The 12,085-nt window shown below is 40.2% G+C and overlaps 1 protein-coding gene across 3 annotated transcripts in view; it reads right to left on the bottom strand.

Annotated features, from left to right (window-relative positions):
- The window catches only part of sipa1l1 (signal-induced proliferation-associated 1 like 1), a 70,794-nt gene that overhangs the window by 55,250 nt on the left and 3,459 nt on the right, over positions 1 to 12,085 (bottom strand). For 2 of the 3 annotated variants that reach the window (XM_061754326.1, XM_061754324.1), the window contains exon 2: positions 8,552 to 10,387. The gene's annotated coding sequence lies outside the window, so the exon portion shown is untranslated. Of the gene's footprint in view, positions 1 to 8,551; positions 10,605 to 12,085 lie in introns of those variants that run through there. The other variant, XM_061754325.1, reaches the window with a different exon arrangement.

Raw genomic sequence — 12,085 nt, 5'->3', positions numbered from 1 at the left:
GTGTTTAATCAGTCCTTTATGGTATATTTTACTGATGCACAACAGGAAGTTGTCTAAGGATCCCCTTGACATTTTTACAATAAAACTTTTTTTTTACGCTCATCAGTGAGTTTGATAAAAGCTAGTCAATTTTACAAGCTGAAGAGATGATCAAGGTGGTATTTACCATTAAAGCAATTAATTTAATTTTTAATCACAAACTGGTACTAGGAACATAGCTCATTTAGTTGGGTTTCCTGGCATGTGTGTATATTTTAAGAATTATTAACCAGATCAACCCTGGGCAAATATTTCAACCTCTGTTTAAAAAAAATAACTAACTAAATAAAAAAGGTGAAATACACACCTCAGAGATGGGAGCACACAGACATACACAGTGAAGTGCTAATATGAGGTTCGTGGGGGCGCTGATTTTATTATTATTCTGACGATGTTAGGTGACGCTTCAAACTATGTCATCATCCCCATTGTGTTTGTACAGATTTCATATTCATTATGCACGCCATTGTACTCCTATAGCTCAACTAAAATCCAATCCAATCAAATTTACTGGTGTGCCTTTTGTCAAACTTGTAGTTTTTACAGCAAGCTGAGATCCATTAAATCTAAGATGAGAACATCAGCCTTGCAGTGCCATCACCTGTATGTCAACCCCCCACACCCCCATTCCACTCAGATGAGCAAAGGGAACTTTCAAGTTGCTGCGAGAAGCACTCCATATCATGGCACGCCACTTTCCTGTTTTGGTTTCTGCTTGCACCATCTGCAAGGCAGATGTTAAATACATTGGCATTGTGACCTCATTCTTTCAGGTATAGACGTTCAATCTTGCTTACTTATGAACGTCAAGTAGGCACTGGAACTGTTTGAATAAATTAGCCATTAGTCCTGTGTGAATGTGAAATACCATTCAATCAGCAGTATACAGTGGAATCTGAAAGGTTGAATGCAATCCTTTGTGGGATGGTTATGTACTTCACATTTGTTGTTGTTTTATATACACACACACACACCCACACACACACACAGTTGGAACCTCCAAATTCAAACATCCGTAAAGGAAAACAGTCAAAATTTTACAATACTAATGTCAATTTCAATTCTGTTCCTTCAGATAAAATGTATTCTCAAGTTCAGGTCAACCAGAGTCCTACAAAGGATTTTTTGGCTTTTTGTGATTTGCATCGCAGATGTATTTCACGCATCAAATTGTTTTAACTTTGTCATGAGGCACACTGAGCTCATTAATATTTTCTTACTCTGAAGTTTTGTGCAATTTTAGAGGTATATTGTGCTCAAATATTAAGACTTCAGGGGCATTCAAATTCAGCGGTTCCATGGTAATTGCTTGTCTTTGTTGAAAACAACTTGAGAATGTAACCTTCAACAAGACCCTGGAGACGTGTACAGAAAGGTTTTACATTTCACAGGCTTTCCTACATTTATAAAAAATAAATAAATAAACCATCCAAACATGCATAATTCTACAACATCCCCGTGCGACAAGTGGCAGTGAAAACAGCAAGGGGTCCATTACTATCCTATTATCTCTGGCTTCTTGTGTCAGACAGTACAACCAACTGTAAGGCAGGAAAGGCTACAAATGGTTCAGCCAAAATCCTTTGCAGCAGCATTCAGTAAATCAAGACAAATGTGTGCTTTTACCACTGCTGGCATGGACCTCCCTGGGACCTACAAACCTAAGCAAGATGTCTTTCATTACGAGGCTCTCTTCCCTTCAGTGAGTGAGTGTGAACAGTTCATTTTATTTTTATTAGAGGCACAAAGGTGCTATTAATGAGTACCTTCACTGTTAACCAATTACAGAAGCTTTATTTAAAGCTCACTTGAATTAACATCCATGCTGTTTTGTACTCTGAACCTTAACCCATACCAAGAACTTCATTAGGTACACCTGCACAACCAAATGAGTCTTTAGAAGAGCTGTATTAGATTCTGTGCCTCAAATTGAGTATTGTCTATATCTCATAACTGTAGTTCCGTGCTGAAACTCAAAGAGAAAGACACTACCAGACTGTGGTGTCATAAATGTAAACAATGCTGAAGAAGCCTTAAAGGGACAACTGCCAAGACAAAGCTGTGTTCTGCCGTTACAGTTTTGTATGCGACTGAACACTTCCTTTTTACAGATGACCATTTTCACCGTTTAAATGGCTGATAAAACTATCTTTTTCATAACCTTGTACTTACCACAAACAAGTGCTGTGCAAACAGCCTCATAGACAGCAACATAGATTTTGGTATATAGATACATAGCCCATTTCTCTACAGCAACCACTGGACATCTGTAATTATCAGGTGGTGTCAGAAAATCAGCGCTTCCTCAACTGCCTCCAATCCAGGCAGGCAACATAACGACAAAGTAATTCAACAAGAATTCTATTTCAGAGTTCTGTCTGGCTTTGGGAAACAGATGGCAAAGCAGTTGGTGGGAATTTCAGTAACACTTCCATAAATGTTGGATGGTGAGAGTTACACTTTTACAGACTTACTTGTGACTATACTTGACATTAACAAATTTACATTTAAGCGTTAGACAGTTATGTTGTGCTACTTGTTCATCTTTGTACAATTGCTCAGAGGATTGGAGCATTGTTGTCATAAAGTGTGACTCGGGTGTTCTCAGGATTCTCCATCTGCGCATTATGTTCGTTCTGTTTACTTAGGCACTGAATATAGAGTCTAGCTATTGTAGCACCTCTTTTTTAGTTTTGCTGATTCGTCACATCTAAAACCCAAGGCTGTTCTATAATGCACTCTGTCCATTCTTGTAGCTACTCTTTTTTTAATAAGACACAGATGACAAAGAGGTGCTGTCCAACTGGAGGAACTTTGGCTGCAACCCTAGTTTTATTTCTAAAAAGAGGTCACAGCAAAGCCAAGTAGGAATGAATATTGTGTAGCCAGTACTTTTAAGCACCCCGTCGCTTGTACAATTTGCAGGTGGACCAAAACTAATACGTAATGTCGGCATACCTTACTAGACCTCCTTTCCCCCAGCGTCAAAGAATTACCACAGATTATGCATTTATCTTGCTTTTTTGTGGCACTACACAGAAAGACCAACCAATTTGCTGTTTAAAGAAGAAAAACGTCATTATGAGAATATACTGTTAATATGATTGTTGCTGCACTGCATGCCAAGCTTATATTCGTGCTGACTTACATCACTTTTGTTTTGAACGCAGTACAAATGAATAAAAAAAGCTCAACAACGTTCAAAAGGTATCAAAAAACAAAATCATGCTGTCCCTGATCATGGGAAATGTTGAATAATTTTTCCCAGTATGGCTGAAAATCATCTGCAAAATATTTGTTAACCTTGGTATTTCTCAAGAGAGCAGAACATTCTTCAAACAGGTGGAACTCAGTAAAATAAGGTACAGGGAGGTTTTAAACACTGTCAAAAATGAACAAATAAAGAACAGAAGGGGAGTGTGAGTGTTAGTCTAGATAGGTTGAGCCTAGAAGACAGGAATGATGACAAAGTCGTTTTCCTGGCATGCCTTCTCAACAGGAAGGAAGCAAGATGGGGAAAGTCGCTGTCTGACGGGTGAATGGAATTGTGGGAGGCGGAGAATGGAGAATGAGCAAGGAGAAGCAACAGCGGTCGCACAGCAGGAAAGAATACGGAGAGATATTTGCAAGGCAAAGTATGATGTACAGCTGTAATCAACAAGAATATATCCACCTACGTTTTGGAGTAAAGATGAAGAAAACATTTTAAATGAGCTTTGTCTAATGTTCATTATGACAGAATATGACCCAGAAATGAAGCAAATAATCACAACAGTATAAACTCAAAATCTACACTCAACCTGTACCGCCATGATGTGTGACATCAAAAAATGTTAATACTTCAGCTCCAGTGAACATTTAAAGGAAAGTTTATTTTGCTTTATTGCATTTTTTTTTTTTATGATACTGAATATTGCTGTGATGCAGACTAAAAGTGTGATGATGACCATTGAAAGTGTGATGATAACCATTGAACAGGACATCGAACTTTGTTGAGACAGGAAAGTGGGACATAGTCTGTACAATAAGGCTAACTGGTCAGTACTGTAATAAAAATCAACAGAATGTTCACCAGAACCTGAACTACCTTTTAAGTCTTGTTGTGAGTTCACTCACCTTTAATACTGTTCACTGTTCAACAGTAAACTTTGTACACATATATTGTGACAATTAATTATATCATCTTAAAGGCCCTCTCTAATGCTCGGAACATTGGCACGTTTTTTTTTTATATTTCTGGACCTAAAAATTATGTCTGCAGAAAAAAAAATCTCCCCAAAAAGACTCAGTAGTTATTATAGGCTTATTTTCTGAAGGTGTGCAGCAGATTTTGGCCCGACCACATTTCGGTCAAAAAACTTCTTGAGTTTGCGACATCAGAGCCAGAAGCCAAGCTGATTTCCTCATAGTAGTAGATGTTCTTGGTCGCCCCACAAGCAAGCCTGCAGCATAATTGTTACCTCTATTCAAAGTCTGGATGTTTTTTTTGAAACAATAACGAGTGAAAATAGTGAGGTTAGATCAATTTATGTCGGCTTGTTTTGTTGAAATCGATCACTATAATGCCTCCTTGTAGTGAGCAGCCACCTGGGAAAAGTGATTAATTTCCGACTATATACAAGAGTTTTGTGAGCTCTTCGTTATATAAATTGCGTCCATTATCTTTGAAAAATAGTTTTTGAAGATGATGTAACACAGACGTTGGCTAATATGAAGTTTTTGTCTGGTCGCTGGTATTGTGTGACCGCAGACATTGATGGACCCGGCTGGACACAGCGAACATCAGCCGGCACGGCGCCATGTTCGTACCATTTTATCAGGCTTGGACCCTTGAAAAACAGTTTGGGACGATGACATTACACATGCATTTGCTTTTGTGATATATTAAAGGCTTTTTCTCCGGTTAGGGGCTCGGCGTGACCGCGGACTTTGATGTGCATGGCTGGTGATCGCAATGTATTTTTACCATTTTAAACAATGACCGCTTGATAAATTAGTGATTTTTTTAAACATATTAAATTAGAGATTGGACATATTTTGGGGTGGTGTTGTGTTCATGTGAGAGTGCAACTGTATATGATAGCAATATAATGTATAATACTAACTTCAAAAAAGTGGTGTTCGGTAATGCAAGCAAGATGTCTTTTTTTATTATATTATTTCCTGAAAAGTTGTCATTTTGGAGATGGCATGCCTTCTCAACAAGATTTGGATTCTGACCGACAGTGCTATTTAAAATACGAGTAAATACTGCCCCTTTACAGTATACAAGTACAGTGGGTCCCCTCTGTTAGCAGAAGACAGGGATCGTGGATCGTGAATAGCAAAAATCCACGGATAATTGACACCCATTATAATTGCATTGAAAAAAATATTTTTTTTTTTAAACCCCAAAAAATTCTTGAAGAAACAGGGATGAACCACCAAAACGGTTTCGGGGTCAGTTCCCCCCAAAAAGGGATAAAAATGAAAAAAAGACCTGAAGAAAAAAAAGTAAAACAAAAAAGAAAAAAATTTGGAAAAAAAATCCACAAATAGGTGAATCTGCAGGGGCCGAAACGTGAGTATGCTGGGGTCCACTGTACATTTCTTTGTCCACATCGGCTACTCAGCGAATTTGGTCTCCACTTCTGCCTCTAACGTCACTCCAAGACATGGCGGCAAATCAATTATGGTGATGAAAAGGGGCGTTCCCAGGGATATTACTTATTTACTAATTGCTCCGAAATGACTACCAGATTCATTTTTTTTTAGCAAAAAATAAACAAATAAATAAATATGTAAGAAAACTGAAGGATGTGCCATCTAGACACTCTGGGTCCTTTAAGGTCACTTAACTGTAGAGCACATATTGCACACAATGCACATTATGCCAATCTTTTTACTGTTGTCACTTTTACAATTAAATGGCCTGTCTAATGCAAGTGAGCGACTGTATACCTCGCCCCATATTTGTTTGGGACAATGGCCAACCATGAAGACTGAGCCTTGCCACGAGAGTGGTTTCTACTTGCGGGAGCAGAACCCAGTATGTGGGGAATAAAGTGAGTGCCCATAAAATACAAAAAAATATATAATAAAATTTCTTTTTAAAAAATTTTAAAAATATAAAGCAAAAACGCGTATGTAGCGCAGGGACACATCACCAAAGACCTTCTACTGCCACAACAACTTCACCAAGCAATCAAGACTTTTTATAAAAGATTCACTTGGATATTTACTTTCACACTTGATGGGTGGGCAGGCACTCCAGAGACCCAACTATTTGTAAACAACTTATACAAGCCATTAAAATGTAAATTTTCCATCATGAATTCTCTTGAAAATTTCCCAACAATAAAGATTTTATATTGGAAGTTTTACCCTCATGGAGATTCATTCCATTCCAATGCCTTTCAGTATGATGCAAACAAACCACAAAGCGACTGAATGGTTGAACAATCCAGGGTGTTCCCCCGCCTCTCAGCCAGCTGGGATAGATTTCTTTAGGACTAGATGTCGTTGAATGGTCCGTCGAAGTCTTTGAGGAAGAAGCGGCATGCGTGCGTGCGTAGAGCCAAAGTTGGTAGAGCACAGACGCCAAAAACGTAAATGGCAGTAGTAACAAACAACAACGAAGAAAGGGGTTGGGGGGAACTGCAGCTTTGCAATGTGCTTAACATTATGCCTCAATCAAAAATAGTGACCATACTGCTTTGGTGTACAAATATGGAAATCCAGTTTGAGAATTTACTGTATACTTGATATCCATCTTAAGGTACATGTTCTAGTCGAATGAACTAGTAATGTTCTTCCCACTACTAGTGCCAAGTGGAAGACAGTAGTTTAAAAAAAATGGTATTAGTAAGTCACAGTCATTCAACTAGTCTGCTGAATTGTCTTACGAGTGAGGGAAAAATATATATATTTTTGCTATTAGGTTTTGGCTTCAGGGACTAGTACAATCTTAGTTCTATTAGGACAATTTTGGCACTAGTACTTGCACTAAGTACTAAGACTTGTATAGATGTTATAATCGCTGGCGTCAGGTGGAATCCTAGCATCTCCAAAACCATCACTTTTAAAGATAGACAAAAAAATTTCATGTGTTTTGAGCCATCAACATTGCATTGTCAAAAAGTGTGAATGGTTGTTTGTTTATATGTGCCCTACGATTGGCTGGCGTCCAGTTCGGGTGTACCCTGCCTCTCGCCCGAAGATAGCTGGGATAGGCTCCAGCATGCCCGCAACCCTTGTGAGGATAAGCGGAACGGAAGATGAATGAATGAATGAATGAATAATGCATTGTGCGCCATCCCTGCTTTGCCTTGTTTTTTTTTTTGGTTGGTTTTCATTGTGGGGAGGACTGGAACAGACAATTTCCCCTGTGGATGATTTAAGTATCTCGTGAGGCAAAACTGTGCACTAGCTGACAACTTTGTGCTCCTCGTACTTCTAGTGACATCATAAAATTCTTCTAGTTAACATCTAGTACTTCACTAGTCACACCAGTAGCATGCTGATGTCAACTTGTACACAGTTCTGCCTCACTAGTAACACATAGTTGTCCTATTAGTATGCCAAAGTTGGCATACCAATGTGCAGAAATGTCATAAAGTAGTGGGAAAAAAATTACTGTACTAGTGCCCTGAATTGTTTACTAGTTAGGTCAAAGCCTAAGTAGATGATATTAAGGATATCGACTAAGTGCTTGAACAGCTTTCCATAGATGACTGCATGAAGCAATGAATGCAAACAGGAACTTAATTGAGCTCACTTCAATATTGACCTGAATCAATTGAATGTAGCGTTATGTCACCATTCAATGTTGGAAATAGCCTCCACAGTCGACCATTTTGATTGATGAGGCTTTGACTGAGCATCAGGGTGCTTCAGGCAGACCAGCCACACAACACAGATCCAATGCATTGCTCAGCACTTCTACACTAATAGTCACATATACACAAATATTTGATCAAATAATCAAACCAACAATGCCAGGAACTAAAACCATGCACACACTGATAAGAATAAATCTCTCAGTAGCAGATGCATCGTCCCCATGGGAAAGGATCGACATGCACACAGGAAAGCAGAGCGGCTGCAGCATAGCCATCCTAATTTACGTTGCAAACAGAACAATTGGCACTATCTGAAGAATGTTTCCTGTTTCTCCACCGGAGTAACGGTGAACAGTCGTTTCGGCGATGTATGTTCCGCCGGCGGAGAGTCACACTAAAGGCAATTAAAAGCAACGCGGTTATACAGTATATATTTACGGCACTGCTTAGCAATTAAAGAGATTCTGCCTCTGGTTTTAGGTTTAATTCACTCGGATAGTAGTGTTTCGACCGCTCGCTAAACTTTTTCCGCTCGGTTTACTCGAGGAAACGCAATCAAACTGAACGGCACAAAACAAACCCCCAAACGAAGAGGAGCGAATAGCATCCAACACGCGTGCACACACACAAAAAATACGAGCACAAAACGTCTTAATATGTTTAGAATAAGATGTGTTTCAGCGTGAACTCACCTTTTCATTCACGGCACCTTCTCATGTCCACCTTTTCCTTCGTTCGTGGCGTGGTAAAGGAACAAATTCGCACCCTCCCCGGGCAGTCGCTGACGTTCAGTAAAAAAAAAAAAAAAAAAGCAAAAAAAAAACATGCAGAGTATGAGAGGTTGTCGAGTCAAAAGCGTCCCTTTTTTGTTTTTTCATATATATGTGTGTGTGTGCGTGTGTGTGTGTGTCGTGCAGTGCGCCTGCCGCCTCTGGTTTGTTCAAATCAGAAGTTCATCAAAAGTTGCAAGCGATTCGCTCCGCCTCTCGCCATCGATGAGGTCACCCGGCTCCCAGGGCACACCGCAACTCTCGCGAGAACAAACAGAGAGGCAATGGATGTGCAGTGTAGTCTCGCGATGTCGGAGAAAAAGATGGCAGGGAGAACAGGCAAGCACGTTGCCTTGGCAACAATCTCCTGCAACAATCGGAGTCTCTGGGACAAGTTTAGTTCAAGAAACTTTTAGAACACTGTCAGTGAGTTTGATGCTGTTTACTAAATGCATTTATATATGTTTTAGTTCCTTCTCCTTCACAAGTGAGGTGAGACATTGCCTAAAAGGAGTAAGTATACAGTAAATTGATTTTCTCATTCCACTTGGTGAAATATTCATAGACCACAGTGTCCATCAGCCATTTTTTTATACATGTGTGAAGGTTGACGACTGACTTGATTGAAGGTTTTCTTTAAGTTTGGTAACTATGAAGTACTGTATAAAATTGTATAGGGAGTTTGTGAACATCCTGTGTAAAGTCAGCCTTAAAGGTGACATATCTTTTCTTATACAATTGAAAATTATTTCCATGTCTTTTCAACAAAATATTCCAAGGGTCAAGAATTATAACAAACTGCACACACCCTATTTATTGTCTTGCTGAAACTAGGCCGTTTGAGAGGGTGGCTTCATGCAAGTGAGCCAGCCCTCATAATACTGGGCCAATGGAAAGTGTGGAGGTCATTACCATGACAACTAGCGGCTGAGTTGGAATGGCATGACTAATGCAGCTTTCACACTGCACTTGTTTTGCACGGCGTTCACCGCGGGGTAGGGCACAGGGGGGACGGTGGCCCGGCTAAAGTTTGCCCTGTTTGTTGCTGGTTGCTAAGCGCTCAAACAGAAGTAGCATGGTGCATTTTTCTCCTTGTTTGGATGTGAAGTAGGCTGCAGCCCTGGCTTTACATTTACTGAGGAGGTAGAGGAGATGATGAGGTGCAACAAGAAAAAGGGAATGGGTTCATTCATTGACAAAGACACGGCAGGAGCTCTGAGAATTCAGGCACCTCCATGAGCTACAGCTATTTGGAGACGTCAAAGTCTTTTTCAGGCTTCTTCAAGTTTCTCCATGCTTTTTCTTTTTCACTAAAGCCTACAACACTGCCAAAACATCGTGCTGTTTTTACTCTGAAATCACTTTGACACGATCTTTCCTATTTAGGGCTGAGCATCGAGTTTCGAGAATCATTTTGAACCGAGACCTAACGTTCTCATTCTCCCGGAATTGTTCACATTTACAAAATGTTGGTTCGTAGTTTTGATGTCCAGTCCGCCACCCACCAACGAAGAAGAACCAGCACTGAGTGTGTGCGCGCAACAGCGATCGAAAATGTGGCTTAACTTTGTTAAAATAAACGGCCAGTCGGCTAAGTGCAACACTTTTTTTAAAATTGTCGTGCAAAGGAGGTTGCACGACTAACATGGTTAAACGGCATTTGAGTATTTGCTTGGCTTTGACATGATGGTGCTTCCGTGTAGCCCAGTAGCAAGGCGCTGGCCGTCACTTGAAAGTTGCTCTGGATCTTCTACCAGCCTAGTAGATTATGTCATGGCAGAAAAACTTGTGTGGGGGTGTTATTATGTAAATTAGTAGAACTGCTTGCTCACAGATACATTTTCAGAAATAGGCAGAAGACAAAATATTTACTTGGCTGCGTAATTTCACACATTTCAGACCCAACTATTTGTATACAAACAATAAAAAGTGAATTTTCCATTATATATCCCTTTCAGCCGACACGATGGACGACTGGTTAGCACATCTGCCTCACAGTTCTGATGACCGGGGTTCAAATCCCGGCCCCGCCTGTGTGGAATTTGCATGTTCTCCTCGTGCCTGAATGGGTTTTATCGGGGCGCCCCGGTTTCCTCCCACATTCCAAAAACATCCGTGGTAGGTTGATTGTAGACTCTAAATTGCCCATAGGTGTGAATGTGAGTGCAAATGGTTGTTTGTTTCTATGTGCCCTGCGAATGGCCGGCGACCGGTTCAGGGTGTACACGGCCTCCCGCCCGACGTTAGCTGGGATAGGCTCCAGCAGCCCGCGACGCTAGTGAGGATGAGCGGTAAAGAAAATGGATGGATGGATGGATATCTTCTTCTTCTTCTTCTTCTTTTCCTTACGGCTTGTCCCGTTAGGGGTCGCCACAGCGCGTCATCCTTTTCCATGTAAGCCTATCTCCTATTTCCTCCCTTTTAATATTCAATCAAAGTAAAAACACTGATATGATTACGACACTGAATAGGCACTTCAAATTGAAACGCAGGAATTCATTCTAACATATTTACTCTGGTTCAGCTGACTTTTTTTTTTTTTTTTTTTTTTGAAATAATTACCATTTAAATTTATGTGCATCTGTCTCCATCTTCCACCTATGCATTCATTAATCTTAAATGATCATATTGCGGTTTATATAACGATCTAATAAAGACAAAGGGAAGAAGATTACCATCATTAAAAACCTCATCGGTTCCTGCAGCTCTGTGGGTCTCAACGCTACCCACCCTTTTGTGTCATGGGGCGGTTATTTGTGTAGGTGGTTTGTATTGTTCTCTGGTGAAAAATTGCTCCCCACTGGGATTGGCTCAAGTAACCTTAATGAGTTAGCGACAAAATAACATCCAATACGGATCTAACCACGGAGAACACAACAGGGACACTATCAGTCTATAACAATACACTGAGAAATTAGTTGCAGTGCTGCCCTGAAAACTATGCCATTTCTTTAATTACCGTTATGTTTTTCAGAACTCTTTAAACAACATTACACCTAATGTGGTTTATATATTGAGAAGACAATAAAGCAATAAAACCACCTTACTCTCAGAGGGCTGCTGATGCATGCAAATGATCTTCATTTGTTGATCCAATTCTTCGACACATTTCATGGAGATTACAGTAGATGGGTTCCACCCGAGCCTTGTGGTTAGCAAGTCTGCTTCAAACGTTTCTGGGTTCAAATCTCGGCTATGGCCGCCTGTCAGAAGTTTGCATATTCTCTCCTTGTTTGCATCGGATTTCTCCGGGTACTCCGGATTTATCTTTTTTTTTTTATTGTCATGAACATGCATGCGTGCACACGAAATTTGTTCTCTGACTCTAAACTGTCCCTTGGTGTGAATGTAAGCGTGAAAGGTTGTTTGTCCTGTATATGTGCACTATGATTGGCTGGGGACCAGTCCAAGGTGTACCCCACCTTGCAAACAAGCACTGTAGAAAACGGCTGCACG

Source organism: Phyllopteryx taeniolatus, chromosome 18, assembly GCF_024500385.1.
Source record: "Phyllopteryx taeniolatus isolate TA_2022b chromosome 18, UOR_Ptae_1.2, whole genome shotgun sequence".
Lineage (NCBI taxonomy): Eukaryota > Metazoa > Chordata > Actinopteri > Syngnathiformes > Syngnathidae > Phyllopteryx > Phyllopteryx taeniolatus.
The sequence above is the reverse complement of the archived record's forward strand: the minus strand, read 5'-3'. Positions and strand labels throughout refer to the sequence as shown.